General features: G+C 36.4%; 1 long non-coding RNA gene across 1 annotated transcript in view; it reads left to right on the top strand.

The window, feature by feature from the left end:
• Nucleotides 1-1,601: 1,601 nt before the first annotated feature.
• Nucleotides 1,602-21,099, top strand: part of LOC118916741 (uncharacterized) — a 58,285-nt gene continuing 38,787 nt past the window's right edge. The window contains exons 1-2 of the long non-coding RNA XR_005026514.2: nucleotides 1,602-1,892; nucleotides 10,387-10,486. This is a non-coding gene — a long non-coding RNA (uncharacterized LOC118916741). The remainder of the gene's footprint in view (nucleotides 1,893-10,386; nucleotides 10,487-21,099) is intronic.

The following is a 21,099-nucleotide window of genomic DNA, read 5'->3' as shown; positions in this document are numbered from 1 at the left end:
TTGTAGATTATCTGGCTTCTTCTATTGTTAAGATTGGAGAAAACACTTTCCCACTTTTTACTTTGTGGACTGAAGCAGGAAGTCTCTTTCACTTTTGAGAGGTTTATGATAAGATATTTCCCTTTAAGATGGCCTTGATGACAGTATAGATATTTTATCAAAACTTCTGGTTACTTCTTATGAAGAAGAAGATTCAACTGGTGTATTATTCTGCCATATATTATAGTCCTTTACAGGTGTTTCTTTGGTATCATTATCACTTATATGTCACCAAATCTAATAGCTGGTAGCTAATCAATTTTTTTTCTAAGAAAGAAACCCAGCTCTTCTGCATGTAGTATGGTCAAGAAAACATGATGATTACCCACTAAATTAACTACATGATTTCCTCATGAAATATGTTCAATAGAGATTAACAAAGTTTGATAGCTTATGAACAGTTTGAATTTGAGTATTTTATTCTTCAATGCCCTTCTGTTAAAGGAAGAGACACTATTCAAAAACATCTGAAAGAAAGCTCAATTTATTATAATTTATTATTAGTTCCTATTCAAGAAGAAACTTGTTATTTGTAGAATACAGTCCCTCTGAACAAAGCAGAGTGATCTTATAGTAGATTCTGAAGAGGTGTGGAGTTCACTGATTGCTGACATTCAGGAATACTGAAGAAAACCTATGACTGATAGGTTTGGGTGGGTTTAAACCTGGTTCTGTGGTTCTAGTTTATAACTTGGGCTAAAGTCAAAGAATAGTCATGTGCTTCCTTTCTTGAACTTGAAAAGAGAAATTTCTTATTCTCATTGTATACTTAAGGTAAAAAAACATTTTGATGTCATATGTATACCTGCTTATTTGATTGCATTTAATCAGATGAGAGGGTTCTGGGAGATGAAAGTTGTGCAAAAAAATCTGGGGTATGTAGTAATAGATGGCACAGAACATTAGTGGTACCAGTTAGGATTCTGGGGGCAAGCAACAGAAACCATCTCTGGCTCTTTTAGGGGAAAAAGTTGGGGAATTGATCAGATGGATATTGATCACAGAATCAATGGAAGGAAAGAGGACTATGCTTGAAAAATGGGCAGAAACTCAAGCAGTTTCAGAGGTGTCAAGAAACAGCATGTGGAAGGAAGAAGGCTATCTTCTAGCAGGGACAATACGCCTGGGATGGGAGAGCTTCCTTAGCCCACTGCCGCTGCTTCTGTGGAGAATCCAGACATTCATGCTTTCATATGTGCAATCAGCAAATATTTACTGAGAACCTACCCCATGGTGGATTCTGTTCCTAGGTACAGGCATACCTCATTTTACTGCACTCAGCTTTATTGCACATTGCAGATACTGCATTATTTTATGGGTCAAAGGTTTGTGGCAACCTTGTGTCAAGCAGGTCTTTTGGTGCCATTTTCCCAAGAGCAACTGCTCACTTTGTGTCACATTTTGATAATTCTTGCAAATATTTCAAATATTTTCATTATTATTATATTTATTGTGGTGATCTGTGATCAGTGATCTTAGCTGTTAACTATTGTAATTGTTTTAGGGTGCCACGAACTGCACCTGCAAGACAGCTGAATTTAATTGATTAATGTCGTATGTCATGACTGCTCTCCTGGTCTGTTGTTTCCCTGTATCTCTCCCTCTCCCCAGACTTCCCTATTTCCTGAAACACAACAATATTAAAATTAGGCCAGTCAGTACAACTATAGTGCCCTCTAAGTGTTCAAGTGAGAGGAAGAGTCAATCAAAGTCACAATGTTCATTGTTGTCATTTTAAGAAATTGCTACAGCCACTCTAACCTTCACCGACCACCACCCTGATCAGCCAACAGCCATCAACATGGGGCAAAACCCTCCACCAGCAAAAAGATTACAACTCACTGAAAGCTCAGGTATGCTTAGAATTTTTTATCAGTGAAGTATTTTTTAATTAAGATATGTACAGCGTATTTTAGACAAAGCTGTTGTACACCTAATAGACTACAGAATAGTGTAAATGTACTGGAAAAACAAAAAAATTCATTTGACTTAATTTATTGTGATATTTATTATTGTGATGGTCTGTATCCACAGTATCTCCAAGGTACTGGAAATGCAGTTGTCATTGCTCCCTTGAAGTTTACATTCTGAGGAGGGAGACTGATAATAAATAAAAAGGTAAATATATGTTCAGATAATGACAAATGCTGAAAAGGATGAGCTGCAACTTGAAACAAGATATTTAAGGTGGCTCCCACAGATGTGACATTTTTCACAGAGAACTGAAGTAAAAGAAATAGAAAGTCATGTGGATTTGTGGAGGGTGAATGCTCCAGACTAAGAAAACAGCCAACGCAAAGGCTTTGAGACATGAAAGTGTGGAGCACCAGTGTGATTGGAGGAGTTAGGGGTGGTGTCGGAGGTGACTAGTTCAGAGGTCAGTGTGGGTTGGGTGGACGGTTGGGTAGTTCATGTAGAACCTTGAAAGCCATTCTAAAGACCTTGGCATTTATTAATTTTTTGGGTGGACGGTTGGGTAGTTCATGTAGAACCTTGAAAGCCATTCTAAAGACCTTGGCATTTATTAATTTTTTCCAGCATTAGTGAGATATAATTGACATACAGCATGATATAAGTTTGAAGTGTACAACATAATGACTTGATATGTGTATATATTGCAGAATGATTATCACAATGAATTTAGCTAACACATCCATCGACTTACATACTTATGATTTTTTTCTTGTGATGAAAACTTTTAAGACATACTCTTTCAGCAACCTTCAAATATACAACAAGTGTATTTGAAAGTGTTAACTATAGCCACCATGCTGTAGATCACATCCCCAGAACTTATTTATCTTATAAACTGGAAATCTGTACCTTTTGATCACTTTCATCCTATATCACACATTGGGGAACTATATCCTACTAGGACTATATGACTGAAACAATAGGAAATTCTCCAAAACTGAGAAGGGGAATTAGATACCGTATAGACAAAACACTAACACATGTCCACTAGAGTCAGGAATTATAATGTTGTTTCAGCTTGTCACAGGTCCTCAAAGTAGAAGATATGCGTGGCCACAAATTCTTCCTATCCCTGTATGTGCACCTATTTCCAGGGTGTCTTAGCATATGTTCCTTTCAAAAGACGGTATTTATTCCATACTCCTTGAATCTGTGCATATAGGATTGCTCTATTCCAATGAGACATTAATTGAAGTACATCACAAGTGGCTTGGAAAGTGTGCAGTGGGACTTACGTTATTACTTCTTTGGAACCCTGCAAGTACAGCTATGTGAAGAAGCTTGAGCTGGCCTACTGAATAGTGAGAGACACAGCCCAGTTAACCCATCCATCACTCCACTGACAGCCAAATGACAGACATGGGGAGAGGCCATCCTAGATCATCCAACCCCCAGTTGATTTGTCAGCTGGCTCCAGACATGTGAGAGAGCTCAGGAGAGATCTGTGGAACTGTTTTAGCCAATCCACACAGTTACAAACTGAATAAAATCGTTGTTGTTTTATGCCACTAGGTTTGGCATGGTTATTGTATAGCAAAAGGTAACTGATGATCTACAGATTCGATGTAATCCCAATTAAAATTCCAACAAATTATTATTATTCTTTTTGGATATTGACAAGCTGACTCTGAAGTTTATGTGGAGAGGCAAAAGACCTGAAATAGTCAACACAATACAGAAGGGGAAAAACAAAGTCAGAGGACTGACACTACCCAACTTAAAAATTGTCATAAAGTTGTAGCAATCAAGGCGGTTTCTTGGTGGTATTGGTGTTAGTGAAAAAATAGAGAAAAAGATGGTTGGAACAGAATAGAGAGCCCAGAAATAGACCAACACGAATAGAGTCAACTGATCTTTTACAAAGGAGCAAAGGTAACACAATGGAAAAAAGACAGTTTTTCAACAAATGCAAGCATGTGTTATCACACAACATTACATCAAATGTGATGGATACCCACATACAAAAAAGTGAATCTAGACACAGACCTTACACTCTTCACAAAAATTAACTCAAAATGGATCACAGACCTAAATGTAAAACATTATAAATTACATTTTTATATAGATTTTATATAAAACTCTAATTTATGTTTTATATAACTTTTAAAATTTCTAGAAGATAAATGGCATAGGAGAAAATCTAGATGACCTGAGTATGGATATGACTTTTTAGATACAACACCAAAGGTACAAACCATGAAACAATTAATAAGCTAGTTTCATTAAAATTAAAAACTTCTGCTCTGTGAAAGACAATGTCAAGAAAAGGAGAAGACAAGTCACAGATTAGGAGAAAATTTTTGCCAAGACATATCTGACAAAGGACTGTTATCCAAAATATACAAAGAATTCTTAAAACTCAACAATAAGGAAAAAACAACTAAAAAATGGGTCAAAGGCCTTAGCAGACACTTCACTAAAGAAGATACACAGATGGTAAATAAGCATATGAAAATATGCTCCACATCATATGTCATTAACTAAACAAGGTATCACACACCCCTACTAAAATGGCTAAAATCCAGAACACTGACAACACCAAATGCTGGTGAGATTGTGGAGCAACAGAACTTTCATTCATTGCTGGTGGGAATGCAAAATGGTGCAGTCATTTTGGAAGGCAGTTTGGCAGTTTCTTAAAATGTAAACATACCCTTATCATATAATCTATCAATCATGTTCCTTGGTATTTACCCAAAGGAACTGAAAACTTCTGTCTACACAAAAACCAACACATGGATGTTTATAGCAGCTTTATTCATAATTGCCAAGACTTGGAACAACCCAAATGTCATTCAGTAGGTGAATGAATAAATAAATGGTGGTATATCCATAGAATGAAATATTATTCACCACTAAAAAATGAACTATAATGTCATAAAAAGACATGGAGGGACTTTAATGCATATTACAATATGAAAGAAGGCAATCAAAAAGGCTACAGCTGTTTGATTCCAACTACATGACATTCAACAAGGCAAAACTATGGAGACAATAAAAAAGTTTGTGGTTTCTAGGGAGAGGGGATGAATCCGTGCATCACAGAGAGCTTTTAGGGTGGTGCAACTATTCTGTATGATACTACAGTGGCAGATACATGTCATTATACATTAGTCAGAATGCATTGGAATGTATAACACTAAGAATGACCCCTAATGTAAATATGGACTTTGGTGATAATGATGTGTCAATGTCAGTACATAGGTTGTAACAAACTTAACACTCTGGTGGGGGAAGTTGATAGTCAGGGAGGGGCAGGGGTATATGGAAACTTTCTGCTCAAATTTGATTTGAATCAAAAACTCTAAAAATAGTCTATTAAAAATACTAGGTTAATAAATATTCAAAATTAAAAACAAAAACAAAAAACTGATGACTTGCTTTTACTTACAAATCACAAAATATTTGTGCTTAAAGACCATAAAGGCCTAAAGTTACAAATGGTTGTATAATTATTAACAGTAGCAAGATATTCTTTTTCAACTAGAATGAAGAATATACTATCAGGTTTTGGTTGAAGAAATGGAGCAAAAGCATGTTTATTTATTTTCAAACATGACTGTGCCTGAACAGGAAGACCCCAGACTCTTAATTGGAGAGATGATGTCTCATCTTCAAGAAAGAAGAGAATAAAAATGCAATGTCTTTGGATAGCAAAATAAACTCACTTTGGGTTTCTACCCATTAGCATTGGTGGACAGTCCATTAAGCATAGATTCTGGGGCAGAGATTCAGTTCACTTTTTCCTGTCCTCAGTTTATTTAGAATAAATATCCCAAATAAACATTACCTCACATGCTCCCAGAAGTGACGGATACCATCTCTGGGCTATTTTCATTCTGAGCAATTTATCTGGAGGTATCTCTGAATGGACGAACACATTGGTGATCATCATATTATAAACTCATCACTTTTTGAAAACCAATTTAAAGTAATTTTCAAATGAAAATTATGTCCTAAATGATTTTTAAACCAATCAAATAATTTATTTGAGGGCTTCTGTTTTACAGACAATCAAAGTAGTATTGTCCTGTTTGGTAAGATATTGCTTCCAAAATTCCCGAAGCACTCCCTCTTAAAGAGTCCTAAGATCTAACAGGCACACTCAGGGTTGCTAAAGTTACCCAAAGAACATTCGGTGGCTTCCCTTGGAAAGTCACAGCATAAATGCCTTTGCTGGTGAGAATTCTGATAGAGGAAAGATACATTATCTCGTGATGCCAGTACCAACAGAATGTTCAAAGTGAAATTGTTTCAAATTTATTAAAGGCAGTGTTTTGTTTTATTTTATTCCAGCTTTTTTAGTTATAGTTGACAAATGAAATTGTAACTTGATGGCAGGAATCCTTTCATAATGTATGAGTATTTTAAATCATGGTATAATTTATGACAAATCTGTTGGTTTGTATGACTGCTTTACAAGACAATATATTGTTATGTTATGTGTGTCTAATATATATGTGTATATATATGTGTGTATATGATATATGTATTTTATGTAATATGGAAAGCATTATATAAATAGGCTCTTCTTTATGGATCCTAAATATGGACTCTCTTCCCAGCCAATCTACTTAAGACTTATCCGAAGACAGTTTCAATTTGTTTTTGAAGAACAAAAACAAAAACTGTATAATGTTCTAGCAACAAAGGTAGCTAAGCAGCTTAGAGATGTTTGGGCTAATATTCTGCCTAACGCAATCTTCGTGTTATCAGCCCATCCTCAGCTCATCATCCTTTCAATAATGTAATATAAGTGGCTAAACCCCTAGAGCTGATTGTATCACAAAGGGATTACCCCAGTCCCATTCTGGGAATTAAACCTCCAGACAAAGGGCAGACAGCTGGGCCGCCTGCATCAATTTGACCTAGGTTATTTTCTATGAACATTAGTACAATCTGCTGCCACAGGACAGAATTGTAAACATTCTAGCTGTGTTCTCAAGACTCTGTTTTTAAAACGCTAACATCCTTCAGTGGGCTTTAAGTACTCAATAATATAGTTAAATTTGCAGCAACTGAGGATATAGAAGGAAACCTAATGAAGCTGAAAAGGCTTGGGATTCTTCAAGATGTGTTTGTGAGTCTGAAAATTACAGGCACTGAGTTGAACGTTGGCAAAGAACTGCACGTGAAGTCTGTAATCACTCCACACAGTGATGACTCCCCCCACTCAGGTTTTTAAGAACTTTTTCCTTCCTGTTGATTACCTTACCATTTGGAAAACTGGATTACATTTGAAATTGGAATTGCAATAAACAGTGTCACTATTTTTACTGGTATTTACTGTTGTCTTACAAACATTTGAACAAAAAATAGTGTATTAAAGGGTTTCTGCTTTGGAAATAAAATGTCCAAGGGGAAGGTTTTCAGATTTAACCCGACCTTGTGATACTACCAGAATTTTCTAGTTGTAAGTAATTTACACACTTGTGTGGAAATATTAGTTCAGAATTTTAAGAGACTGTCAGTGTCCAGTGTATCTGAACTTCGGAAATGCTGTCAGTTCCGTGCCTTTACAAGATGCTGCATTCACAATTTTAAATCACTCTTCAGTCTTAACTGCCTCCTGTGAAACTCCTTTGTCAAATGGGATGACATAGTAAAAGGGACTACATTTGAAAGAGCTTTCCCAAATAACACAATTTTTTGGTGGCTAAGATGTGCCTGGCAGCTAAACAGGAATCTTATTTCAATTGAACTCTATTTAGGCCTCAAATCAGGATGTTACACAGTTTGATTTTAACACAATCAGTCAAATTACCCTAGCCCTGACGGCCCAGAACCTGATAGATAGTGGCAGCTAAACCAAATGATGTTAAGAGTAACAGTATTAATGGAACAGAAAATTAGGCTTACAGTTCTAGAATGAATTCATGTGCTCTAGAATAAATGTATCCTGAGATATGTTGGGTAGCACAGTCTTTGTATAATTGATAGGCAAAGCAATAAACACCGAAGAATATATAAGGCTGATCAAACTTTTCCTGGGACTGAAAATCTTTTGAAAAGTAGGTACTCCTAAGGCTAATTTAACCTCCATATCAAAAGATGGGCACTGGACATTTCATTTAAATTTTGTTACAATATTACAAGCACAGATGATGAATGTGAAAATAAATTTTTTTCTTAAGTGGTTGGAAATATCAAATTTGATTTGGAATTACAATTTAAAAGACATTCCAAAAAAGAGACTCAAATATGCACCTCAGTGACAACAAGCTCATGCCAATAATAACCAGCACAATTTGTCCCCTATCGTCCCTTATTTCCCAGAATTCCTTTACTTTGTCTGGCTTATAAGGGATAGTCCTCAATTAGTTGTGCTGTTTTCTCTTGCTTGGTAAGCATTTTTGGTCAAACAAGGAATGGCAGAGTTCCACAATTAGATCAAAAGATCAATCCTAATGTACCATTTTCTCCTCACCCTCCTGCTGTAATAAAGTGGCTGCAGCTCTCCAGGGGACAACTCAGAATCCTAGGACTGATATTTCTAAATTAGCTGACTCTCTGACCTTGCTGGTAATTGCGTTAGTTTATCAATGTTCAACACAATTTATTACTCTCCAATATGTACCAAAGTGTTTATCTCTCAACACTAACAATATTAAAAAATCTAAACTATCTATTGCAGTACAAAGAGGCATCCTTTCATTAGGGAAAAACATAAATAAGTGGGAAATGTCATGTGACCTGCCTTAGCATGGAAGAGTCCCTGAAAGGAAGAGGCGTGCCTCCTCCTCTGATTTAAGGACATCGTGTTTGTAAAATCTGGAAGAAGAGCAATCAGGTTTTATTTCCAGTTGTGTCTGTGTGTGATACAGGAATGAAATGTGCTTTCTGTGCTTACTGAAGTAATGGTTTCATTTTGAGAAAAGTAAATGACATTGATAAAGCCTTATCAAAGCATTTAAGAGCCACGTGGGTACCGATAGCATCTCACTTTGACTGACAACGTGGCACACTTCTATGGGGAAAAGCTTTAAGTTCATGGGTCTTGCTTGGAATGAAGGAAATCAACAGCATTCATTCACTACCTTCATCTTAATCATTTTCTTATACATTATTTAAATCTTGTGCCTGATTAGGATAATGAACCAGCTGTGATGAAATTCAGTGTATATTAGATAAACTAAAAGTAATGTCATATGAAAGTTTTGCAAGAGAAGTGTTCCCTCATTGTCACATCCTATCAACAAGAAAATGTGGTGTGACCTGACTATGAATGATGTTAAGACCTGCTCTGATAGAAGTAGGTGTGATAAAGATCATGTTGTCCAACTTTAAGTAATGGGCTGCCTTTTATCTACCTTTCTTCTCCCACCCAGAAACAGTCTGTTCTCTACTGTTTCCTCACAGATGATACAGAAGTTAGGAAATATTCAGTCACATCCCTCCACTCACCCACCTACTACATCCCATTAAACCGAATCCCTGTGCTCATTCCTCACTCAGAGGAATGGGTTTCAAAGGCAGCTCATACTGGAATAAAACTGGTCTGAAGGCTTGCAAAGCACTTGGTATCTTTTAAAAATCTTGGTGTCTTTGAATTTGAACTCATATCATTATTACTATTATCATTATTTTACTTTATTAATAACTGTTAGGCTAATGTTCTTTCAAAAATAGATTTGTTTTAATTGCTTTTGTTCACCAGAAGCTCATTTCAGTGCAAAGAATAAAATCCTTTTGGTAAGGGAACCGTTAGATTTGCCTCCTCTCTGCAATTTACTCTAGAGTTTTCCATAGCACTTTAAAATCCATATTTGGAAAATTTTATTGTTCTAATTACCTGCCAGAGTCATTGAAATTCTTTTAGTTTTTAAAAGTCCTCAAACTCTCTGACATTCCTTTAACGTTTGAGTGCTATTTATGGTACATTAACATTGCCAACATGAATCAAGAAACCCCCAAAGTGTGTCCATAGTGTATGTTGCTCAAGCTAAACCACACATGCAATTTACTATATTTTAGATCCAGATTAAACACCCACTAAGTGCCTGTGAGAAGCCAAATTGTGTTCTACTCATTTCAGGTATACACTACATCCTTTCTAATCACTTGGGAAATAAATTATTTTTTGTTGATTTTAATATAATTTTACTCAAGTGCTTTAATTAGCCTTATAACATTTTGTTTTAAATAAGTAATTGCATTATTTTCATTCAAGTAAAAATGAAGGATAAATAAAAGTTATTTTGGGCAATAAAAATCTTTGTATTTTATCAAAGTAGCAGTTTTTGTAAATTTAAAAGATCTCTTAGGGAAAACAGGGTGATGAACATTTAGTAGCTGCCTACTGTTTGCCAATAGTACTTTAAATATGTTATCTACTCTCCTAAGAATATTAATTAAGCATTTATCTTGTGACAGGTACTGTGTATAGGACAGGGGATGTGACAGTCCATGCACTGAGGCGGGTAGGGAAGTGAGCAGGCCCTTTGCATGCAGTGCTGTGTCTGATACAGAAGTGGTGAGTACCAAGTGTTAGGAGATCCCACAGGAACTGCCGGTCTATCTGAAGATGTTTGCGTGGTTGAGATCTTGCTAATCTATTTGGAGTCCCTCCTTTTGCCCTCCCTCCTTTTCTCCTTCCTTCTTCCTCTTTTCCTTTTCACTTAACTAGATTTTTAAACAATTACCAAAGTATACCTGATTTTTGTATCACATCTAACAATGTAGAAATACAGAAAGCAAAGGTTGATAAGCTCCTGATTCCATACTCCAAATGATAATTCTCCGAAGTAACTACAGAGAAACCACTGTTCTGCACTAGGAGCCATTTCAAGGAAGTGGATTTGAGGGAGCAATGTGCTGTTGGAACCATCTGGCCTGTGTATGTGACTGAACCGTGTTAAGGCTTCTCTATGAACTTTAAAGATTCTGGCCACTAGGTGTAGAGATCTACTCATCTTGCGGCCAAGATAGGCCTCTGAAGTAAGTAGGCCTGCCACCTGCCAGTCTGGGGTGGTCTGCCTCTGTCTCTGGTTTCTCCTTGCTTGTGTCCAGGGCTGGCTTGGGAACCAGCACCTTCCCACATTGTCTCCCCTTCCTCTGCACCTTGCACGTCCTTCCTGCATTTTGGTCATTCTGAATCACACATTTCACTGTGCTCATACTAGTCAACTTATATGCATCCTAATATATGTATTCAAATGCATTATTAGGTTTTGTTGTGTATTTTATAAAAATCTGGTCATACAAGCAACATATGCCATAATGGATACAATGAAACTCATTCAACTATTTCCCTATAGATGGGAGTTCTGGTTGGTTTGTGATGATACAGAAAAATCTTGCAACAAACATCCTTCAACATCTGTCCTCTCCTCTATAGATTTTATTCCCCTGAATACAGATTGCTAGGACTAAGTACATGTCCATACTTTTAGCTTTGTATCGATGGTCAGATTGCTTTAAGGTTATGGTATATTTATCAGCAATGTATGAGGATTTTCCTTTCTGGTGCCTTCATTAACACAGGATCTTACTGCTCTTTGTAAGTTTTGACAATGAGTGAAAAGGAGGTGTCTGTCTAGTTGAAACCTGAATATCCTCAGCTGTTAGTGAGGAAAGCATCTTTTCCTATATTTAATGTTTACTTATTTATTCATTTCCTACTTAGGTGCTTTGCCTGTTTTTTCTGAGTTGTCTTTTTTCTTTTAAAAACCAATTTACAGAAGCTTCTTCCTATATCAGGGTTATTAATCCTTTGCATTGGTCAGGGCTTTCATTTGATAAGGAGGGCAACATGAGTTTGTGGAAGCATATTGAGCAGCTCATAGAATCAGTGGAAGGTTTTGAGAAACAGGCTTGCAGCCAAGTTTCCAGGAACACCCAGAACAGCACTGCGGAACTGGCGTGAAGAGAAGGCTCCTTATGACCCCTGTGGTCTCCGCGGCCACCATCCCCTGCAAAATCAATTAACCCTGCAGAGTCTGTTGCCCCAAGTGGGTGAGTTCTGGATCTTAAGACTCCTGCAGCTGCCTGTAATTGGCGGAACACGGTTGACACAGCTGCAGCCCGTCTGCAAGGGGACTGGGAAAATGGTTTTTCTGACTTCTGGTGTGTGAAGGTGGGTTCAGAATGCGCTAAATTGTTAAATGCAGGCAGATATTCCAAAGAATTAAGCCATCAAAAACTACAGATGTTCACTGCACCTTCTTAACCTGTCTTATGAGTTGCAAATATTTTTCCCTAGTCTATATTTTGGCTTTGTTTGTGATATCTCCTGTCATATAATTACAAAAAAAGATACAAACATGTTAGGTTTCTCTCCCTTTATGGCTTCTAGATTTTCTTTCTTGCTCATGTAGTTCTCTACCATCCCAAGATTACACAACTCTTTAAAAAATTTTTTTCTTTAGCTTTATTTTACTTTTTACACTTAGATCTTTAATTCATATGAAATTTATTTTTGTATATGATATTAATAGGACTTCAATTTTTTTTCAGATTAATATTAGCATAAAAAAATCCTATCCTTTCCCTCATTGAATGGAAATACAAATTTTGTAATACTATTAAGTTCTTATATAAGCTGGATATATTTCTTTACTTTCTTTTTCTATTTTAATCTTATGCAAATCTATACTGTTTTGGTTGTAAAGTGGTTTTCAGTACTCTTTATAGTTTTAATAGTTACAGTGTGCTTTATTTTAATGGTAGTTTGAGACTAGAGATTTTATTGCTTGTTATAGTTGTCTTGTTTACTTTTTTAATATAAAATTTAAAATAATTTTGCTTAGCTTTGACAAAGACAATGTCAAATTGTGATTGAACTTGCCTTACATTTGGTGGAGATTGATCACATTATGAGACCAAGTCTTCCCATCCAAGAACATGGTCTGTCTCTTTATTCAGTTCTTTTCTTATACTTTTTTATAATATTTTGTAGCTTTCTTCAGATAGTCATGTATTTTTCTTGTTAGATTAACTCTTAGGTAAGTTATAATGTGAATGGAATACTCTACTGTTTCAAATAATAATTGGTAACTAGTAGTCTAGATAAAAGCATTTGAATTTTGTGTATTTATCCTGCATCAAGGCATTTTCTCAAATTCCCTTATTAGTACAGCTTACTACTAGAATTTCATGGGTCAAGTAAAGAAATTCTTGTTGCTCTTTTCCTAGTATTATTTACCAGTTATTTGATTTCTTTTCATTTTATTAAGTGAAAATCTAAACAATGAGAAATATAGAGGTTGGTACTATCTTTGCCTTATTGTTAATTTTAGTGAAAATGATTTAAGCTATTTATTATGATCTTTGTAGTTTGTTTTTTTATAATAGTCTGTATCACTCTTAAGTAATTTCCTTCTATTTCTTTTATATTAAAAATTTTTAAATTTAAGTATAGTTGATATACAATCTTATTACTGGTTTCAAGTGTACAACACAGTGATTTAACGGTTACCCACATTATTAAATCCACACCCCAACTAGGGCAGTGTCAACATAGAAAGATGTTACAGAACCATTGACTGTATTCTTCATGCTACACTTCCATCCCTGTGACCAGCTCATATTATGATTGTGATTTTGTGGCTCTTTATCCCTCTCAACCCACCCACCCACCTATCCTAACCCCTCCCCCAGGGTAACCACCTGTCACTTTTCAGTGTCAATGAGTCTTCTATTGTTTTGTTCATTTTGTTTTTAGATTCCATAGATAAGTGAAATTATATGGTATTTGTCTTTCTCCACCTGCTTTATTTTTCTTAGCACAATACTCTCTGGGTCCATCCACATTGTCACAAATGGCAGGATTTATTTCTTTTTTATGGCCAAATAATATTCCATTGTGTATACACACCACATCTTCTTTATCCATTTTTGATGGACACTTTGGTTGCTTCCATAGCTTGGCTATTGTAAATAACATGGTGATAAACATAGGGGTGCATATATCTTTTTGAATCAGAGATTTTGTTTTCTTTGGGTAAATTTCTACATGTAAAATTATTGGGTTGTATTTTTTTTTATTGAAGTATAGTTGATATACAATCGTAATTGGTTTCAAGTATACAACACAGTGGTTCAATAGTAACCCATATTATTAAATCCTCATGCCAACTAGTGCAGTTGCTGTCTGTCAACATTAGAAGATGTTATAGAATCATTGGCTGTAGTCTCCATGCTATACTATAATTCCCATGACCAACTTATATTATGATTGAGATTTTTGTGCCCCTTTATCCCACTCAACTCCCCACCCATCTACCACAACCCCACCCCCATGGTAACCACCAGTCATTTCTCAGTGTCTACGAGTCTACTGCTATTTTTTTTTTTTTGGCAATTGGTATTTTATTCATAGCTGAAGTTAAAGCAGCTAACCCCATATTTTTTCAATATTTTATTAAGGTATGATTGATATACACTCTTATGAACGTTTCACATGAGAAAAAATTTGTGGTCACTACATTCACCCATATTATCAAGTCCCCAACCATATCCCAATGCAGTCACTGTCCATCAGTGTAGTAAGATGTCACAGACCCACTGTGTGCCTTCTCTGTGCTACACTGTTCTCCCTGTGATACCCCACACCATGTGTACTAAACATAATACCCCTCAGTTCCCTTAATCCTATTTTTTAAAAATTAAAGTATCACTGGCATAAAATCTTATGAAGGTTTCACATGAACAACATTGTGGTTTCAACATTCACCCATACTATCAAGTCCTCACCGCCCCTATTGCAGTCACTATCAGCATCTACTGCTATTTTGTCTGTTTTGGTTTGGTTTGGTTTTAGATTCCACAAATAAGTGAAATCATATTGTATTTGTCTTTCTCTGCCTGACTTATTTCACTTAGCATAATACCCTCTAGGTCCATCCATGTAGCAAATGGCAGGATTTTTTCTTTTTTATGGCTGAATAATATTCCATCATGTACATGCACCACATCTTTATCCATTCATCTATTGATGGGCACTTTGGTTGCTTCCTTATCTTGGCTACTGTAATATTGTGGCAATAAACATAATGTGGGGTGAATATATCTTTTTGAATCAGGGATTTTGTTTTCTTCGGGTAAATTCCTAGAAGTGGAATTACTGGATTGTATGGTATTTCTAATTTTAGTTTTTTGAACAACCTCCCTACTCCTTGACACAGTGGCTGCCCAATTTCAGTTCCCACCTGCAGTGTAGGTATCTTCAAGAAATAATTGCTGATTTCTTCCAAGCATTTTTTTCAACATCTATTAATATAATCATATGGATTATCTCATTTAATTTGTGATGTGATTAGTATTCCTGGGCTTAACCCTACTTGTCATACTTCTTGTGGATTCAATTAATTAGTATTTTATTTAGAATCTTTTTCTGTATCACAAGTCAAATTTTTGTCTTTATTTTCTGTTTTGCACTATTTTGTTTAGCTTTGATATTCTGTTAGTGACTTTTACTGTTGTTTTCCTTATGTTTTATGCCCTCATTTCTTTTGTTCTCTTGTTCAAAAGAGTAGAAGCATAGGGAGTATAATTTTGTCTCTATACAAGGAACCAGATTTCTTTAACAACAAATAAGATGGCCTTTGAGATATTGTGTTTTTTATCATGAATTGCATTATATCAATTAGATGTAGAGGGAATATTCCTCTGACTTAGAGATTTGAAGTAGATGACTTTGTAAGGCCCCATTCAACCCTTACATTCATAAGCACTGAATTAGGTAGGAGTTAGGAGCGTAGCTTCCAGAGTCAGATTCCTGGGTTTGGATTTGAGCTCTAAGACTTACTAATTGTGGCAATTTACCTACCTTCACTAAACCTAGTTTCTTTATTTTCCAAAGGTGAGGATCAAATGAAAAAACCTCAGTGAGGTATTTAGCATAGGGTTGGGCACCTGATAAACACTGCAGATATTAGCAAGTAATCTCATGGGGTGAAAACTTTCCGCAAGTTTATCAGAAAGAATATACTTCATTTAATTTTGTGATGTGATTTGTGTAAGAAATAAAATTGCTCTTCAATTATTATGGCATTCTAGAAAAGTGTCTTCCTTCACTTAATTCTTAGTCTTTTTAAAAAAATCTACCTATTTCTTACACAATCTTCTTTTTCATTATCTATTTTGTTCCTTTTTTCTGCTCTGTACGTATTCTCTAGTTGGTTGCAAATGCTTTTTTGGCTTTAACTAGCATCCACTTGCTGATGACTCTCAAACAGCTCTCTCTTGTGAGGTTCCAATTTATATGTCGCTATGCCTAGTAGGTATTCCCACCTGGAGATCCCACCTCCGTTACAATACAACCAGGACGAATCCACCATCTCTCCTAAGCTGCTCTCCTAAGATTCTCCTCCTCCAGTGTTACCTGTCTCAAAGAATGACACAACAATCCTTGCTCAAATCAGAAATCTGGAGTTATCCTTGACTCCTCTACTCTCTCTCCCCACCTCCATCTCTAATTCCTAAATTCTAAAGTATTCCTCAAGGCAATCCATCACTCGCCATCTCCACTGCCTTCTCTACCACTTCAGAATAATTTTTGATTTCAACCCTCCCACTTTTTTCTCTACTTGTGATGAATTTCTTTTAGGTACTTGAATACCCCATGCTCTTTCTTGGTTCTGTGTCTTTACGCACTGAAGTTCCTAACTGGGACACTTGCCTCATGTTTGTTAACTAGCGTACTGCTCTTTATCCTTCAGGTCTCTGCTTAACAAAAGCAACACCAACAATAATATCAACGTCAGCAATGATAATGATAGCAGACACTGTATGCTTACCATGTGCCAGACACTCTGCTTCCAGTAATCATTCCACTTCATCTTCACGACAACCCTGTGAAGGTTTCCCATTCTCACACCTAAAAAGTAGGAGGTTTAGAGAGTTTAAGTTTAATTTCCCAAGGTCGTGGAGCCCATCTGATGAGGAGTTAGGATTTTGACCTAGGTCTCTCTCACTCCCTCCAGAGCCTGTTTCTTCTTATAAACTGCTCCAGAAAGCATTCGTCCGATAACTGTCCTTTCTCCTTTATGTTCATCTGCACATCATGCTGCCTCTTTTCATCTTAGTCCGTTTGGGTTGCTAGGAAAAAACGCCTAGACCAGGTGGCATATAACACCACACATTTACTTCTCACAGTTCTGGAGGCTGGGATGTCTAATATCTGGTTTTCCTCTTATACCATGCTGCCCCAACCCGTGTCCCTCCCCACCACACTCACCATCGGGGTAGGTATGGCTGTTTATGACTTCCCGGAATTGTGTCAGTAAACATTTTGCCATCCGTTACAGTTGAATGAATGAATGAATGAGTAAATAAGTCCAGGCTGAAGATTTGAGCTTATACCTAACCATCCCACAAAACTTTCTTTAAGCTGGATCATTGAATATATTGATACACCACAGCTGCTAAAAACATTCATGTTTTCTTGGGTAATTCTATTTAGCTGCCCTTTAGGTACTGTATTATGAAAGAGAATTGTTTATTTTTTCAATATGCATGTTTATCTGTTTTGAGTTCTGAGACTCAGGAGTGTGTCCTGTACTTCTTTGTGTCTGCCACATGGTTTTGCAAAATGCCTTGTGCCGAGTAGGCACTCACTTAATAGTGAGTTGATTGATCGAATAATTATTCCACCTATAAACACTTCTGTAGCACATTACCTGATGAGTGTCTATTTCAGTATGACGATGGCTATGACCTTCGTGTAGTTCATTAGCAAATGAAAAGTATGCTCATTTCCATGGAAGGAAATGAGAATATAAAAAATGTGGTTCTATTTGTAGTACCATTACTGTCTTCCTGTTTGATTAAGAACAAATTCTTAACCTTTTAATGCTACCAGTTACCTATGACTCTGATCTCAAGGGCTACTGCAATACCAAAGTCCTGGGGAGGATAATGTAATAACCCTGACCTGTTTGAAGGGATAAAAATAGGCCACAAATGAGGGAACTCATTGGCCATAAGTAATCTGTAATAGAGGAGAAGTGAGGGCTTTAGAAACAAACAAACAAGCAAAGAAGCAAACAAGCAGTTTCACAATTGCGTTTTGTAATCATAACAGTTCCCTGCAAGAGTATCACCATTCTGCTGATAAGAACATCGAGGCTGAGAAATTTTACGTAATTTGAGCCCAGTCATGCAACTAGTAAGAGGCAGTCATTCTATCCACTGTTCTCTCTCCTCTCCTCACGCCCCCTCATCAACCCATTATTCCTTGCCACTTTTCAATTTTGAAATGTTTTTGGTAGGGTGCCTAAAGTCATGACATCTTACTAATAAGAAAGCAGAATTACCCTGAACTGAAGTGGCCGCTGAAAATAAGAAACCTGTTAATAAAATCTTTGAACATTGCTCATTATGCATCTGATGTGCATTGACTGCACCCCATTTCTGTTCCGGACACTTTGCTATATCCCAGGGGGATGCAAAGAAGAGAAAAGCAAGCTCTCTGCTTTTCAGAGGATTCTGGGTCATGAAGGGTGGGAATTCCCAGATGGACAAGGGAAGAAAGGACATTCCAAGTAGACTGTAAAATAGACACAAAGTTAGAGAAGCAGTCAGGTCATTTCGGGGCTGTGAGTGTTTGAGTCTAGCTGAAAGACCAAGGGCCATTGCAGAATGAAAGCTAAGGCGAGTGGAAAGACAAATAGAGAATCAAGGAGAATCTTGAACTGAGAAATTTGGTTTTACCTGGGCTTTACATGTAGGCAATAGAAATAGAATAGAAATTTTGCACAGGAGACTCTCAGGATCAAATTTGCATTTTAGAGATATTTCACTGATGTTGAAGAGGAAAATGGATCATGGGTAGGTAGCAGGGATGAGAGAAAGAATAGAGACTGTTGGAGTATCGGAAACTATTGCTGTGAATTGGAAACTGAAAGCACTTTTCCTTTGGCAGGTGAGTGGGAGATGTTAAGTTGTTAGACTTCCTCCCCTGAGAAGGAAAGACTTGATTTTGGTGGTAGACACAGGAAAGTTGGTGCATTTGGTATTTTAAAATGATTACTGAATAGCAATTCTAGGTGCTGTGTCTTCTGAATGAAAGTTTACGCGGTGAGTTTATGGCCTTCTTTGTTGCTTAGGGTGTGATGTTTCTTTTTGCCAGTGACTCTTCCTTATTTGCTTCCACTGACTGTTTAAATCTTTTCCTGCCCATTTAGCATTCCTATCCTGACCCTCCTGTGTTTGCTCTAATGTGTTAAAATTTTTCATAATCTGATCTTCACCTGATCCTGACTCCCTCTAATATTTCTTTTTCCTCCCTTGAGGAAAGTATACATATTTTTGGTTTCAAATGCTTATCACCTTTTGTAAATATTAAGGCAACGATTCAATTTAATTTGAAAGTAATGTTTTCCTATTTCTTCTTCTGTCAACAAATTACCTCTGTTGTCTTTTAAAGTTGTATTGTCTCATAATTTCCTTCTGTATTCTTGTCGTTCCATTTTGTTGTTCCCCAGAGGATGTAAGAATATATATATGGATATAATGAACAATGTGGAAAAAAAAAGAATTTAGGGTCACATTCATACTCTGTAGTGTTTACTAGTGATCTACTTTAAAATAAAACAGTTCAGTCCTGATGAATCAAATATTTAAGAAACATTATTTAAGTGGGGAACTATACATGGAAAAGAATCACTAGTGACCCTCAGAGGCCTCTTTGAAAAATTCTAGCCTTGGATGATTTACCTTCCATTTTAGTCCCACTTCTACCAAGGATGATCATAGTGAGCATTGCTCATGAGGTTCTGGGAGTATCAACAGAGGTCAGAGGTCAAAAAACATAAGATATAATATTAGATAAAATATTAGTAACCCTGGAAGTATTCACAAAGTCATACATTATGTTAGATCCACTGTATTCCATGTAGGAAAATAAAAATAGGAAATTGCATAAACCACTTTCCTTTTTATTACAGAAATTAAAGGTCTAATTTAGGATTGTGAATTTATGTAAATAGCCATTCTTACCATTTTATTAGTTCAGGTACTCAGGGTATGAACATATAAATATAACAGGATTTTTATTGTGTCTGCATTAGTAATTAGTAATTCAGTTTCTTTTAAATATACTGAATTTTTAAAATTTATAGGACTAAAAGATGCTCTGAGCAGCCCTTCAAATTCTTATTAAACCATGTTTTTGAAAGTTGCTTACTAGATGCATTTACTTCTTCCTCTCTACCAAACACAAGGGGGTGAGTAATGATGCTGTTGCAGACCGTGAGGGTAACAGCTGTCAGTTTTGTCCCTGACAAGTGCTTTAGCACTCTCCGCCATAGATGCATCATGCTGCTTCACCTCCCCAGCCCTGCAGTTTAAGCGTTATTTCCATTTTGCAGATGAAGGAAAGGAGGTACAGGGAGATAGAGGAACGTGCCCAAGGTCACATAAATGTGCAGTGGAATTGGGAATAACAGTTAATTCTGCTTTGCCTCACGTCTGTACTCTCCTGTCGACCACAGGATATCAGTGATAAGGGAGCCCTGGTATGAGCAAAGGTGGAGAATGACTCCAGTTCACTCATAGTAAGATGGTAGTTTTTTTCCCAGAGAATGTTCACAAAGAATCCTGATCACGACTCTGCGTGGTGTATTTCTGTGTGATGTGACCCAGAGGGTCACTGTGTACTTCATAAGTATCTAAGTCTCAGATAACAAGTAACATAGTATTATTTCCTTTATCATCTTCCTTGAGCTTAATTTGAGAATTTGTGCCTCATACTGGTAAAAGGGGAGAATTAAATTATTATTGATTCAGCAACTTGATCAACCTGAATTGTTTAGACTAGTTCCTTTCCCTGGAAATTTTTTTAACCTTTAAAAATTGGTAAGTGTAATATATATGAAAAAAATATAAAATAATATGTACTTGTGCTTTAACAGAATTATGAGGAGAAACATCCATATACTCACCAACCTAGCACGTACCAAATAGGACAAGAACAATATCCTGAAGCCCCTGTTTGCTCTTTCTGGAACACAGCTCCCTCCCTCCCAGAGTGAATCACTGTCCTGAATTGTGTACTTAACACTCTCTTGCTTTTCTTCATGATTTTGCTGTATGTGTAGCTATTCCTATTTACTTACTGTGTTTTATTTTTGAACTCAACATTAG

This window comes from Manis pentadactyla, chromosome 17 (genome assembly GCF_030020395.1).
Source record: "Manis pentadactyla isolate mManPen7 chromosome 17, mManPen7.hap1, whole genome shotgun sequence".
In the NCBI taxonomy this organism is placed as follows: Eukaryota; Metazoa; Chordata; class Mammalia; order Pholidota; family Manidae; genus Manis; species Manis pentadactyla.
The sequence above is the reverse complement of the archived record's forward strand: the minus strand, read 5'-3'. Positions and strand labels throughout refer to the sequence as shown.